This window comes from Pectinophora gossypiella, chromosome 27 (assembly GCF_024362695.1).
Source record: "Pectinophora gossypiella chromosome 27, ilPecGoss1.1, whole genome shotgun sequence".
NCBI classification, from domain to species: domain Eukaryota; kingdom Metazoa; phylum Arthropoda; class Insecta; order Lepidoptera; family Gelechiidae; genus Pectinophora; species Pectinophora gossypiella.
This window is the reverse complement of record NC_065430.1, coordinates 4,010,817-4,025,046: the sequence shown is the minus strand read 5'-3', so window position 1 is coordinate 4,025,046 and position 14,230 is coordinate 4,010,817.

The window sequence follows — 14,230 nt, the reverse complement described above, 5'->3', positions numbered from 1 at the left end:
TGCAGCCGGGACTAGCGTCTTAACTGCCAACATAATAATACGAAAATAATGATATCATGACTTACTGGAGTAAACTGGAGTTGAGGTTACGACGCCATAGAAGGCCTCAACTGACTCGAGGAAGAGTCGGATGAATATTTTATTATACGGATATTAATTATTCTTTATTCAATGCCTAGGCTTAACAATGAAACTATTGTGTCAAAATAAAACCAAATATATCGACTGCCATTGCCAAAATACTCATTGTAAGTGAGAAATATTGCTCAGAAATATTTAAACTTATTTTCTTGTACTTATTTAGCTGAAAATCTTTACGTTATGTCCCTTTTGCGTTAGAAATTACATTATAAACGAGGGACCTTCCAATCGGCGTTCCCCAAAAACACGATAGATGGCGTTGTTAAGGTTTTTCTTCGTTTAAACTTCTTATTTCATGGATAACAGATGTGCATCTTTTATCTTGTTTTTGGGTGTAAATGATGATCCTTTTATTACACCAAGGTACAATTACAACTTCCACCCATTATTATTCTGATCATAATAAAGAGAAGCAATATTCTATACATAATGTGATCCAAATATCAAGCAACATTAAATTATATATATGCTTCTGCCATTATATTACATTTTTTTTAATAATTATGTAAGCAATGAGAAAACAGGTAATTATTATTATCCCGTTAAAAGTAAACAACGCCATCTATCGTGTGTTTGGAAAACGTCGATTGGAGAGTCGCTCATTCTATACTCGTTCATTTTAATATCAGCTGTCAATCATTTTCGGCGGATGAGAAAGTGACAGGTATAAATTGAAATAAATTTAAGTGTCTACAGGAATTAGCATCAATGTTTTACTAGCTCTCAGACGACACCCTGAGCGCCGAAATGTCCAGCCTCAGGGCGTACCGGGTGAGAGCCCTCAGAGCTCCGCATTTCTCCGGCCTAGTATCTAACGCCATCTGACGCATACCTACAATAAGTCACGTGAAAAAAGTCTCTTCCAAAGGGGACAAAGCGTCAAGGTTAGAGTTCGTTTTAGTAAACTTAGCCTAAATAATTATAAATGACAACTGTGTTCTATTAAGCGTACTCATCTGTACATAGTAATACTTAATAATTATGTTATAAAAGTCATAATAATAAATAAATGTAGTAGATTTTCTTAAGTGGATAATATTTATAATATTTTGTGTGTCTGTTTTGGTATATCGAACGAATGTTACATAGAAGAAATCTATGAAATGTATTTGGATATGAAATTGAGATTACGCTAATATAAATAGCTTGTACAGTACCCACTTTAGGACTCTGTCGCACTAACATATTTGACATTTAGTGAGACTTACAGTTCAATTTGTCAAAAAAGTTAGTGTGACATGGTACCAAAGTGTATACATATTAATGCTCGTGACCGAACAGGATGGCTCTGGCTCCGTACTGAGGGGGATGAATCAGCTCATTATTCTGAGTCGATATCAAGTGGAATTATCCGTCGCTTAAATCATATTTATTTTTAAATTATTTTAAATTCCATACTTTGCGATGGAAAATTCCACTTGATGTTAACTCAGAATCGTGAGTTGAATCTCCCACTGAGTATTCGTTATGGTGTCACTAATACTTTAAACAAGTACGTATGGGTGTTAGTGACATCGTATAGAATACTGAGGGGTATGATTCAGACCATGATTCTGAGTTGATATCAAGTGGAAATTCATGAATATGTTAGTGTTTCTTTTTATTTATTTACAGTTCCGTACTTTTGAGACAGAAAATTCCACTTGATATCACTTCAGAATCATGGTCTGACGTTTCACTGCTGGCAAACCCCGGTCACTTATTCTTAAGGCCGTATACAAAAAGAAAGCTGGAAACTTATAATCACTTACATTTTTCTCAATTTGTATCCAAATACGTAAATTAGTTAAGATTTGAAGACTTTAATGGTGTTGAAAACGCTAGATTAAATGTATTCTAGGTTTTGCGATGTTTTATACGATGATAATGTAATAATTATAATGATACATAATGCTCAGTTCAGAGGCTGGTCAAAGTGAAATAACGTTTAGATCGCGAAACGACAACCCTATTAAACTAGAAACAACGTTAGGACACTCACGCCCCGGACAGTTCATACAAACAACCTCGTGTTACACAGACACTACACATTGACATTATCGTCACGCGCATCTGTGTGTGTGACGTCTGAGGGTTGCCAATTACAATACCTAACTTAACCGTCATTACTTAGAATCAGAATCAGAAATCATTAATTTGCAGAGAATACAGTATAAATAGGTTATACAAGAAAATTTTAACCGTGTATTCAGCTGGTTAGCAGGCGTGCAAATGTTTAAGTTGCAGTCAATTAAAACAAGTCAGCCTAATAATTACTTAGGTAGGTAGGTAGTACTACTTACGAAAGATGCTTTTATTTAATTTACCACTCAAATGAAGGGGAAGACACAATGAAGGTTCGCAATATAAATGGATAGGCTTTACATTTGATTAAAAAAAACACTGAACTGATTAATGGCATTCACATTATTTTTACATTAAGCACTTAGCTTAGGTTCAGTTTTATTGCAAATTATATTATTAGCATGTTTTGATGAACAATCACCATGAAAAATAAATATTTATGGGCGCCGCGTAGGCAAGCCGGCGCGGGTAATTACTGTGTGACAAATATTCGAATCGATCGAAAGAAAGTCGAAAATCAAACCTCCGAATCGCACGCACTCAATCGATAAACAATGCAAATTACTTATAAACGAAACACCTCCTCCAATGCGTCACATCGAGGCAAGGTCCCTACCTACTGAGCTGAGCTGCAAACATTACCTTTCTGCCAAAATTACAAAATCAATAAGGGACTTTCCAATCTTCCTTTCTCAAAAACACGATATATGGCGTTGTTAAGTTTTTTCTTCGTTTAAACTTTTAATTTCATGGATAACAGACATATTATGCATATTTTATCTTTTTTGTATAAATGATGACTCTTGTTATTACACCAAGGCACAATTACAACTTCCACCCATTATTATTCTGATCAAAATAAAGAGAAGTAATGTAGGTAGCAACATCATTCTATACATAATGTGATCCAAATATCAAGCAATGATTAGTTTTATATATGGTAACATCGATTGGAAAGTTCCTTATTTAAATTTGAACAATTTTTCGTCTCTACACGGGACTCTATTTTTCTTGTACCTGTAATTTAATATAATATTTAGGCCTAAATCTGTTATAATATAATAATATTTGATACCTAATGGTTCTGATTTCAGTATACACCATCTGAGTTTATTTTAAGTTATTATACTGTCATTTTCTTATCCACCGAAAAGGAAAGGAACGGGTAATCGATAGGCATAAAATGTATATAACACACGTCAATTTTAGGCAGAAAAAAAAGCCTGCCCAAAGTTTTATATTGGCCCATAACTTGTCAGTTACACGTGAAATGAACTTGCATTTCACCGAGATGTCTATTTTATTCGTCCAGGTTATTCATACATTCGTTTTTTTTTAAATAATATTAATAATAAATTGATTTATTTCATAAAATTGATTTGTACAATTTGGGTTTACAATTTGGGTTTACACCATGTTTGCACAAATTAATTGTTAAACCCTGAGTCCCAAACTAAGCTTAAGCCTGTATCTTGGGAATCAGTGTCTTACATCAGCTAATTATGAGACAGGAAGTGTGATTGACCATTTGAACACTAATAAGTACAAACCAGAAAAAAAGGAAAAAAAAACCAGATACAATAGAAATACAAAAATCATCATCATCAAGAATAATATGTACCATTGTGTGTGTCGTTTGAGCGTGCGTGTGTATGTCATGTGTGCCTGTTATAAAATGAACAGTTGTCAATCATCCGTCCCTTTCCTTTTCGGCGGATAAGAAAATGACGGGTATAACTTAAAATAAATTTAAGAGGTGTCTGCCGGAATCGAAGCCATTATAATATTATTAATTATATTATATTTTATAAACGTATACGTGTGTCACGAGAAATGTTTTGCACTGTGTATATAGGGCTAGATTATTATTTATGAATGTAATAATAATATTGTTTGTTTTATAATAATGTATGTTTGCATCCTTGCTTGAAATTAACAAAAAATGTTTGTCTTCTCTGAACCGGCATGCGTGCATGAAACGATTGATTGTGGAGGAACCAACAAACGTAGGATTGAAAAACGTAGTGTTATAGTCCGGCAATCTCGTGCGCGACCCTCCTGCGGGGCGACAGACGGTGGCGGGGACGGGGTAGCGCGTCATCCTTTTGACATTCTAGAACACGGCTGCACACGTAGAGAAGTGTGCCAGGATAAATCTTGCAATAAGTCGTACTTACTTGTGACGTAATATATGTAGGAGTGAATAAAAAGATAGAACTATTTTATTTTATTTTTATTATTATGCTTGAGGACCAATTATTAGGAAAACTAAAATATTAATAGATTGTTTTATTATAAATCAATTTCCATATCGCTTTCATTTTCACTCTCCGTTTGATATTCTTCGTCACTTCTCTTTGATTTCTCCGTGTTTTGCTCATTAATTATTTATGCACAACCTCCTTAAGTTGTCTTGAGATAGCCTTACTCATCCTCAGATATTAATCTCGTGTGCGTCGCCCTCAAAGTAGTACAGATTATCAAGCACGTGTTGCCGCTTCGGCTGCGCGGCCGAGACTGCCGTACTTGACGCGCAGATGCACGCGTTTCCCTTCCCCGCTACACCACCTGCTACCCGCTGACATCTTAGCTACCCCGTCCCCGCCACCGTCTGTCGCCCCGCAGGAGGGTCGCGCACGAGATTGCCGGACTATAAAAAGGCCACATCGAAACAATTCACCTGAAAAATTAATATAACTATTTGACATTTGTTTGCGTTGGGCACTTACTTTTATCTGCGTAAATGTCAAATAGCAATATTGCTTTTTTAGATGAATTGTTTCGATGTAGCGTTTTTGACCCCCATGCTCTGGAAAAAATAGGCGTGAGTTTATGTTTTAACCCTTTAACAGACAGCGACCATGGGTCATTGATGGTTCATAATAAGTAGTATGAGAGTATGACAACTTGGAATCGGAACGTCATTAGACGTTCTGTACTTGAAAGTGTTAATAAATGTCCTACACGTGTATCAAACCTGAATTCAGAGCTTATCACTATCAGCACACTCCGGGTTGCTTCTCTCAGATATAATCCTCTGAGACAATGCCCTAATGTCTTATTTGCACTGAATGAGAAACTGAGAAGTCTCGTGACGATTTTTTAAATGAATCAGCGAAGTAGTGCATTCGTTATAGTTTTTAGGGGCTGTTTGGTTATTCAATTCCATTATTTCACCAGCGTACAGTCATGAGCAATATAATGTACTTACCAACTTTAGGACTCTGTCACACTAACATATTTGGCATTTAGTGAGACTTACAGTTCAATTTGTCAAAAAAGTTAATGTGACATGGTACCAAAGTGTATATAATTATATTAATGCCCGTGACCGTACATAATTAACCTTTACAGTATGAAGGATAAATATAAACATAAATAGTCTATATATGTCCTACTGCTGGGCACAGGTCTCCCTTCAATCAACCGGAGGGGGTATGGAGCTTACTCCACCACGCTGCTCCACTGTGGGTTATTGGAGGTGTTTATACGGCTAATAGTCGAGACCAACGGCTTAACGTGCCCTCCGAAGGAATCATCTTACTTTTTCGGACAATCAGGTGATTCAAGCCAGCAAAGTCCTTACCGCCCAATGGAGTATATACGTATAACATAAACAGCCTATATACGTCCCACTGGTGAGCACAGGCTTCCCCTTAATCAACCGGAGGGGGTATGGAGCATACTCCACCACGCTGCTCCACAACGCAGCTGCTCTTGCTGCTGCTGCTCTTTATGGAGTATAATGTAAATATATTTTTTCAAGCAAGGATCGAGACATGATTACGATATTTTTAGATTTTATCTGTTAAAACGGTTAATTTCTTAATTATTAAGTGTTTCCCAAACGGTAAACCACAATGTATACTGATATAACATCTAAAAAATAATACTTATTAACATCTTAACACCTAAGTGAGTGCCGCTTGAGACTACTCAAGAATGAACGAGGGTAAAACCCGTGAATGATTTCACCTGATGATTTCATGTGAGCAATGTTCAGATACATAATCTTTCAGGCGTTATCATTATACAAAGGCCCCGATTCCTGCAGACACCTCCTAATTTTATTTTAAGTTATACCCGTCATTTTCTTATCCGCCTAAAATGAAACGGACAGATGATTGACAGCTCTTAATTTTGGGATGAATGAGTAAATGAATGAATAACCCGGGCGAATCAAAAAGGTATCTCGCTGGTATGCAAACCGTTTGATGTGTGCTGTCAACTTAGTTTTGTTGGTTGCGATGAGTGCGAGTGTGGAGTATCACCACAAACTATGGCTCACCTTTTATGCTGTCCTAAATGCCCTAACACCTGCACTATTAAAGAACTTCACGAAGCCACTGACAATGCCGTAAGCGTGGCCAATTACTGGTCAGCAAAAATTTAATATCGATCGCCATCGACTCGCAAAGAAGAACTTAGTTTTGTCGGGTTATTAGCCAATGCAAAATTTTATAGGGTTATTTGTGCTTGAAATTGACGTGTGTTACATAAATTTTGTGTTCCTTTCTTTTTCGGCGGATAAGAAAATGACAGGTATAACTTAAAATAAAATTAGATGGTGTTTATAGGAATTAGCACCAATGATTTCCAAAATTAATGATAACTTGTAATATGAAATTGTTTCACTGGTAATTTACATTGTGCTTAGACCATGGTTTGGGTGTGAAACTGCCAATAATTTAATTATTTAATTATATTAAATTAATAATTTTGTGAAGTTTGTTTGTTTCTAAATTGTTGTGAATGTATAAAGACATCAAAATTTATATAAAAAAAAACGGATATGTTATTGAATTGTTCTTTATTTATTCCTTCACGCCCATGATGCCTAATGGGGTGGGCACAGGTTTTCATCAGAAGTCCTTAGTTTAATATTTTTTCAAAGTCAGTTATAAACACGTTAAGAAATCCCGTAAAAATCATTAATAATATTTTCGTTTATTCAATCTCAAATTGTTGTTCAGCCATTTTGTTGGTAATTTCTTGTATTTCAGCGGGAGAGGTGGGTAATTCTGAAACAAATTAAATGGTCATCATCATCATCACCATCATCATCAGCCGTACGACGCCCACTGCTGGGCATAGGCCTCCCCCAAGGATCTCCACGACGATCGGTCCTGCGCTGCCCGCATCCAGCGGCTTCCCGCGACCTTCACCAGATCGTCGGTCCACCTTGTAGCGGGCCTACCCACTGAGCGTCGTCCGACACGCGGCCGCCACTCCAGAACCTTTCCGCCCCAGCGGCCATCGGTTCTCCTCGCCATGTGTCCTGCCCACTGCCACTTCAGCTTTGCAATTAAATGGTAGGCTAAGTTAATGGCAATAGGCTCGGCCAACATGGGACTTGAAAATAGCTGGCGAAGAGTGGGTGCATACAGGATGTTAGTGACATCGTAACTAACAGAAAGCACAGCACGTAGGTCTAACAGAAAGGTGAGGCGTGGGTACTTAGTTCATCTTGCGATGGATGTACAATCAAAGGGCAAAAGTGCAGTCACAGAGCCCAGCAAATCATTAGCAAACAGTGGTGAAATTATGAACCATTAGAGTTGTCATAATTATAAAATTTATGTTTTTGTAGGTGTTTTGGGTCTGTTATAGAAACGACATGTAACCAAGAGGTCTTAATTGCAACCAGTTAATTTATTAGATACCTGACTTGAAAAACGCACAATTTAACTTGACCACAAAAAAAAAGTTTTCATCTCGAGCTCCTCCGTGCTTCGGAAGGCACGTTAAGCCGTTGGTCCCGGCTGCATTAGCAGTCGTTAATAACCATCAATCCGCACTGGGCCCGCGTGATGGTTTAAGGCCCGACCTCCCTATCCATCCATAGGGAAGGCCCGTGCCCCAGCAGTGGGGACGTTAATGGGCTGATGATGATGATGATGTGTTGTGAATCAAGGTTTACACCTTGCGATGCGATCACTCTAATATTTTTTTTTATGTTTACTACAGCACGTGATTGTGCGAGGGCAATATCATTTTTCAATTTGTAGAAATAATGAGAAATCATTTTTTTCGCCTCGAAATTCAAGTTTGGTGGCCTGTCCCTACTCCATTTATTGATATAATTTCCGTTCCCAAAGTGTAATTTGAAGGTATTTTATTATACTTACAAATAATTATATCGGTATAAACATAAAACCCATTATCTAAAAGCAGTTACACAATATTAGAAAAATACATTTGAATGCACATGGCACTCGATCAAAATTTGTTCCAAGAAAACATTAAGTACATTTTGGTGGTATTTATTCAAATATCTATAATTATAGATTTCATATTAATATGAAATTCGTGGATTTGGGACTAATCCCAATACATTATTTCGCAATTCTCTGTCAGGCGCCGGTGCTTGCGCAAAAAAATCATTATGCTTTTGCAGGTGTTTTTGGTCTATTACAGAAACGACATGTAACCAGGAGGTCTTAAGTGCAACCAGTTAATTTATTACTTTGCAAGAAACTGATTGGACTTTGCACCTTATCGTACCTTTAACTACTACAGAGATGTAGTTGTGAGCTTGTGCTTACCTCTACATCTTCAACGCCCTGTTTCTTCACGCCACCACGCTTATCAGGTGCTGGCTCCTTGTTCATCGGCTTCCTGTATTCTTCATCATCATCACCATCATTCTCCGTGCTGTCGCCGTGAGTACCCGACTGTTTCTGGACTACTATACACCTGGAGAAGTATTTTATGGTAAATTCTAGATCATTCTTCTTCTTTCGTGTAACCCTGGTGTCAGGGTTACTATTGAGCCGCCAAAGGCCTCTGACGTGGCTCATGTAACGATTACATCATCATCATCATCAGCCCATTAACGTCCCCACTGCCGGGGCACGGGCCTTTCCTATGGATGGATAGGGAGATCGGGCGTTAAACCATCACGCGGGCCCAGTGCGGATTGGTGGTTATTAACGACTGCTAATACAGCCGGGACCGACGGCTTAACGTGCCTTCCGAAGCACGGAGGAGCTCGAGATGAAAACTTTTTTTTTTGTGGTCACCCATCCTATGACCGGCCTTTGCGAAAGTTGCTTAACTTCAACAATCGCAGACCGAGCGCATTTACCGCTGCGCCACCGGGCTCCTCAACACATGGTTCTACTACATGCACCCATGCATCCTCGCACATGGTTCTATTGGGTCCTATTCTAAGTAACCTAAGTAGTTTTATCATATACTTAAGTCTCACTTACCGTTTTTGTCTAATTACATTTCCGGTTTCCATGCAGAGCATTTCTGTAAAAATAAAAAAAATAATCATTTTTTCTTTGACGTGACTTATTGTACATTTGACACATACAGTGTGTTGGTGATATCGTAACGAATACTGAGGAGGCTGATTCAGACCATGATACTGAGTTGATATTAAGTGGAATTTTCCGTCGTAAATTTCATGCATTTTTTTTAAATTAAAAACATCTCAATCGTAAAAAAATAAACAAAAATGTAAAGGTAGTAAAATAACCTACTTGATATTAACTCAGAATAATGAACTGAATCAGCCCCCTCAGTATTTGTTACAATGTCACTTACACCCCATAAGTACATACAGTTAGGCATACAAGTGCGTATGGGTGTTAGTGACACCGTAACGAATACTGAGGGGGATGATTCGGACCACGATTCTGAGTTGATGTCAAGTGGAATTTCCTGTTGGAAAATTCATTAAAATTTTGGCAGTTTTTTTTTTATTTCTTTTCAGTTCCATACTTTTGCGAAGGAAAATCCTATTTGATATCAGTCAACTCAATCATGGTCTGAACCAACCCTAAAGTTTTAAATATTATTAAAAGTATAAAAATATGCCATTACTTACTTACTTGACTTTGCCGGAAAAAGTTATACAAAAATAATATTCAAACTAAGTATGAAAATATATTAAAATATTTCAACGGCGCGAAGGGACAACCAGCCCAATACAGGTAGCTAATTAAGTAACCGAAATATAAAAGATAGCAATAATAGAGCAATAATTTTACCTTTTTCCAACAAAAATAACACAAAAAGCAGTCCCAGCCATTTGTTTCTCGCCATGTTACAACTATGAACGTAAAATATTTTAAAATCCATTTTATATTTATACTTAATATTTTTCTTAATCACTACCACCATTGCTTTGGAACAGATATTGTGGTGTTGAAGTTAATGGTATATGCGGGTGGTATTATTCAAAATACTTCCTAATGTTAACCCGTGGTAGCCGAGATAGCCCAGTTGGTGGAACGCTCGCCTCTCACTTTGAGGTCGCAGCCTCGAATCCAGCATAGGCCAAAACCAATGATTGTCGAATATCATAAATGATTATCACGTGCTCTGCGGTGAAGGAAAACATCGTCAGGAAACCCATCTTTAAAACTACGCAACGAATTTTGATGCGGTTTTTTTTGTAATAGATAGAGTGATTCAAGAGAAAGGTTTATATGTATAATAATATCCATTAAATAGTGGAGAAATACTGTTATATTTGAAGTTGATGTGATGTCGTAAATAATTTCATTTTTTCCTCAGCATTGCACCCGAGCGAAGCCGGGGCGGGACGCTAGTTTGGATCACAAAATAAATGATTATCATTTGTTCAGCGGTGAAAGAAAAACATCGTGAGGAAACCCACATTCCCGAGAAATTCATTTTCGGAGGTATTTGACCTAACGTGTATTGGGCTGGGTTTCCCTTCGCGGGTTGGAAGGTCGTCGGCAGTCGCTTCTGTAAAAACGCGGACCTGTCAAAAATTTCAGGTTAGGTAAGCGGACCCTGTGAAAAGCGGGATAATGCTAGGAAGATGATGAGTTTCTAATGTTAACCAGATCAATAACTAAAGATCCGCCGTTATTCTGTTAGTATTAAGGTTGCAGTCTCCGCAAAATTAAGTCGCTGCTAGTTTTTGGTGACAATTATTTACCTTTTTTAAGCAGTGTTAGCATATGTCACCTATTACGTTGGTCTAACAGAAAGCTCGGTGAGGCGTGGGTACTTAGTTCATCTTGCGATAGATGTAAAATCAAAGAGCAAAAGTGCAGTCACTGAACCACGCGAATCATTTAATTTTTATTTTTTTTTATTTATATTATGGACAACTTACAAGCTACACTCTGCACATGCAAAGTTACAGACAATAAAAAAAGATTAAGAGCCAGCTCAATTACAAGTAGTCACAGCATGCACATCAAGTGAACAAGAAAAACAAGATAAAAACTACATATATTAAAAAATAAAAAATAGACATAATTTAACAAAAAGCAGCCAGTGCAATGTTTTTATAATATGCATTTAAGGGCATAGTAATGTCAAGATCATAATATCTGGCCAACATATTATAGAATCTACACAACCTGGATATATTACCCAGTTCTAGATGGTGGAGTTACAAAGAAGGAGTAGGCTTTTTCCTACGAAGTCTCAACGGAGTACTTATTTTAAATTTTGATAAAAGATGTGGGGAATCAATAGAACCGTTAAATTTGTAAACAGTGGTGAAATTATGAACCATTAGTTGTCATAAGTAATTATAACATTTATATTTCTGCAGGTGTTTTTGGTCTATTACAGAAACGACATGTAACCAGGAGGTCTTAAGTGCAACCAGTTAATTTATTACTTTGCAAGAAACTGATTGGACTTTGGCACCTTATCGTACCTCTGACTATCTCAATTGTATTAATTAAAACACATAATAACGGGTTCTTACCGCGTTTAAAACAGAGATATGAGACTCCCGATATTCCCAATCCTAATTGGATATTCGTAAATTTCTGTTACGTTATTTTCAGTTGGCTCGACCATTATAGACGGCGATATGGCTCACCTATCACGTTGGTCTAATAGAAAGCTCGGTGAGGCGTGGGTACTTAGTTCACCCAACAGGGTCCACATAATATCAGCGTCGTGGGTCACGCCGCGACTTGTGCTGAGTGAGGCCCTTTTATCTCAGGACGTCCACCACCACCTTATGGTCATTTCGACAAACATCCGTCTTGCTTTTTTGTAATTGTTTTAGTGGTGATATGATGTTGTTGTCTTTTTTTTATGTGTGGCGTCCTTTTATAATAAACTATTTCTACTCTACTCTACTCTGTTCTACTCTATTCTATTCTATTCATCTTGCGATGGATGTACCTCTGACTACCCCAATTGGGATATAGTCGTGAGCTTGTATTACGTTTGAAATCCAATATGGCGAGTACTCTCAAACTGTGGGTCTGACCAGCAGAGGTCTTTAATTGTAAGGTCTAAGGTCAATTAGCTTATCGACACATACTGATAAGAGCGCTGTAGTCGGGTTTACATTGGGAGTAAGGTAAGAATTTATTATTTTGTGGTCTGTCTAACAGCCTCCGTGGTCTAGTGGTTAGAGCTTTAGGCTCACGATCTGGTGGTCCGGGTTCGATTCCCGATGGGGACATTGTCGGAATCACTTTGTGAGATTGTCCTTTGTTTGGTAAGGACTTTTCAGGCTTGAATCACCTGATTGTCCGAAAAAGTAAGATGATTCCGTGCTTCGGAGGGCACGTTAAGATAGATAGATAGATAGATAGATAGAACGTTTATTTGCATGAACACAGTACAATGGTCTTAATAAGTAATATGTATGTCCTTAGTGTATTCAGCCTGCTTGCAGGCGTGCAAATATTAATTTACAATAAAAAGTATAATACAAAAGCTTGAAACAATTGGCATGCACTCAAAACATAAAACTTTCTAAAATCAACAATATTAAAATTTACATTTCCAAAATATCGTGTCATGTTATCATCTCATATAACAGGTCAAAATTAAAATTTAAAAAAGAAAAGTCAACGGTTAATAACTAATAATAAGTTAATAACAATACAGGCAATTATTTATCTTTATAGTCTAAAAACTCTCCTACACTATAGAACCCTAAATTACTTATCCATTTTGTTAGAGCGGTTTTGAATATTTTGCCGTTTAATAACTTTAGAGAGTTAGGGAGCTTATTATACACCTCAATGCTCATGTTAAAAACATTCTGTTTGTATAAGTAGGACTTAGAGCTTGGTTGGTGCAAAAGGTTGACATACTGATTCCTCAGTGGTCTCCTTGACACCTGTGCCAAGCCTGTGACAAGCCGTTGGTCCCGGCTACCTATTAGTCGTAAAAACACCTCCACCAACCCGCAGTGGAGCAGCGTGGTGGAGTATGCTCCATACCCCCTCCGGTTGATTGAGGGGAGGCCTGTGCCCAGCAGTGGGACGTATATAGGCTGTTTATGTTATGTGGTCTGTCTACATACAGGGTTTTAGTGACATCGTCGAAAACTTTGAGGGATGAGTCAGACCATGGTTCTGAGTTGATATCATGTGGAATTTTCCGTCGCAAAAATTTTAGTACTGATGTAAGTAAGTAGTCGTTACATGAGTCATGTCAGGGGCCTTTGGCGGCTCAATAGTAACCCTGACACCAGGGTTGATGGGGTTGGTAATCCACCTCATAACCCATACGATAGAAGAAGACCGGCGAAGGGAACCTCAGCACAATACAAGTTATATTACTCACTCGATTAACGTGCACACCAGGATTCGAACCTGGGATCGATCACGATCGAATGAATCGTTTTTTTCTCTCTTTTTTGTGTATTGTTTTTTTTTGTGAATCATTTTATTATTATTTCATAATTAATGTTAGGTACATGATTGACATTTTAATTATCAATTTCATTTTGTTTAACTATTTGCATGTTATAATTTGAATAACTAAAAATGTAGACCAAATGTTAAATGCTGACCATCTGCAAACTGTAATACCGTTTTTATTGCAAATAAATAAATGATTATGATTATGATCGTATTCGATATAAAATAATAGTGCATTGAGGGTAGTTACACCCCGACATTGACATTTTCACAGTAAACAAACCATGACCTCGCCAGTCATTCCGTGACCACAGTCGCTGCATCACGACCTAAAGAAAAAGATAAGTAAGTACTTAAATTGTTTTTCATTTTACTACATAGATATATCACACATCTTGTTTTATATTGGCAAA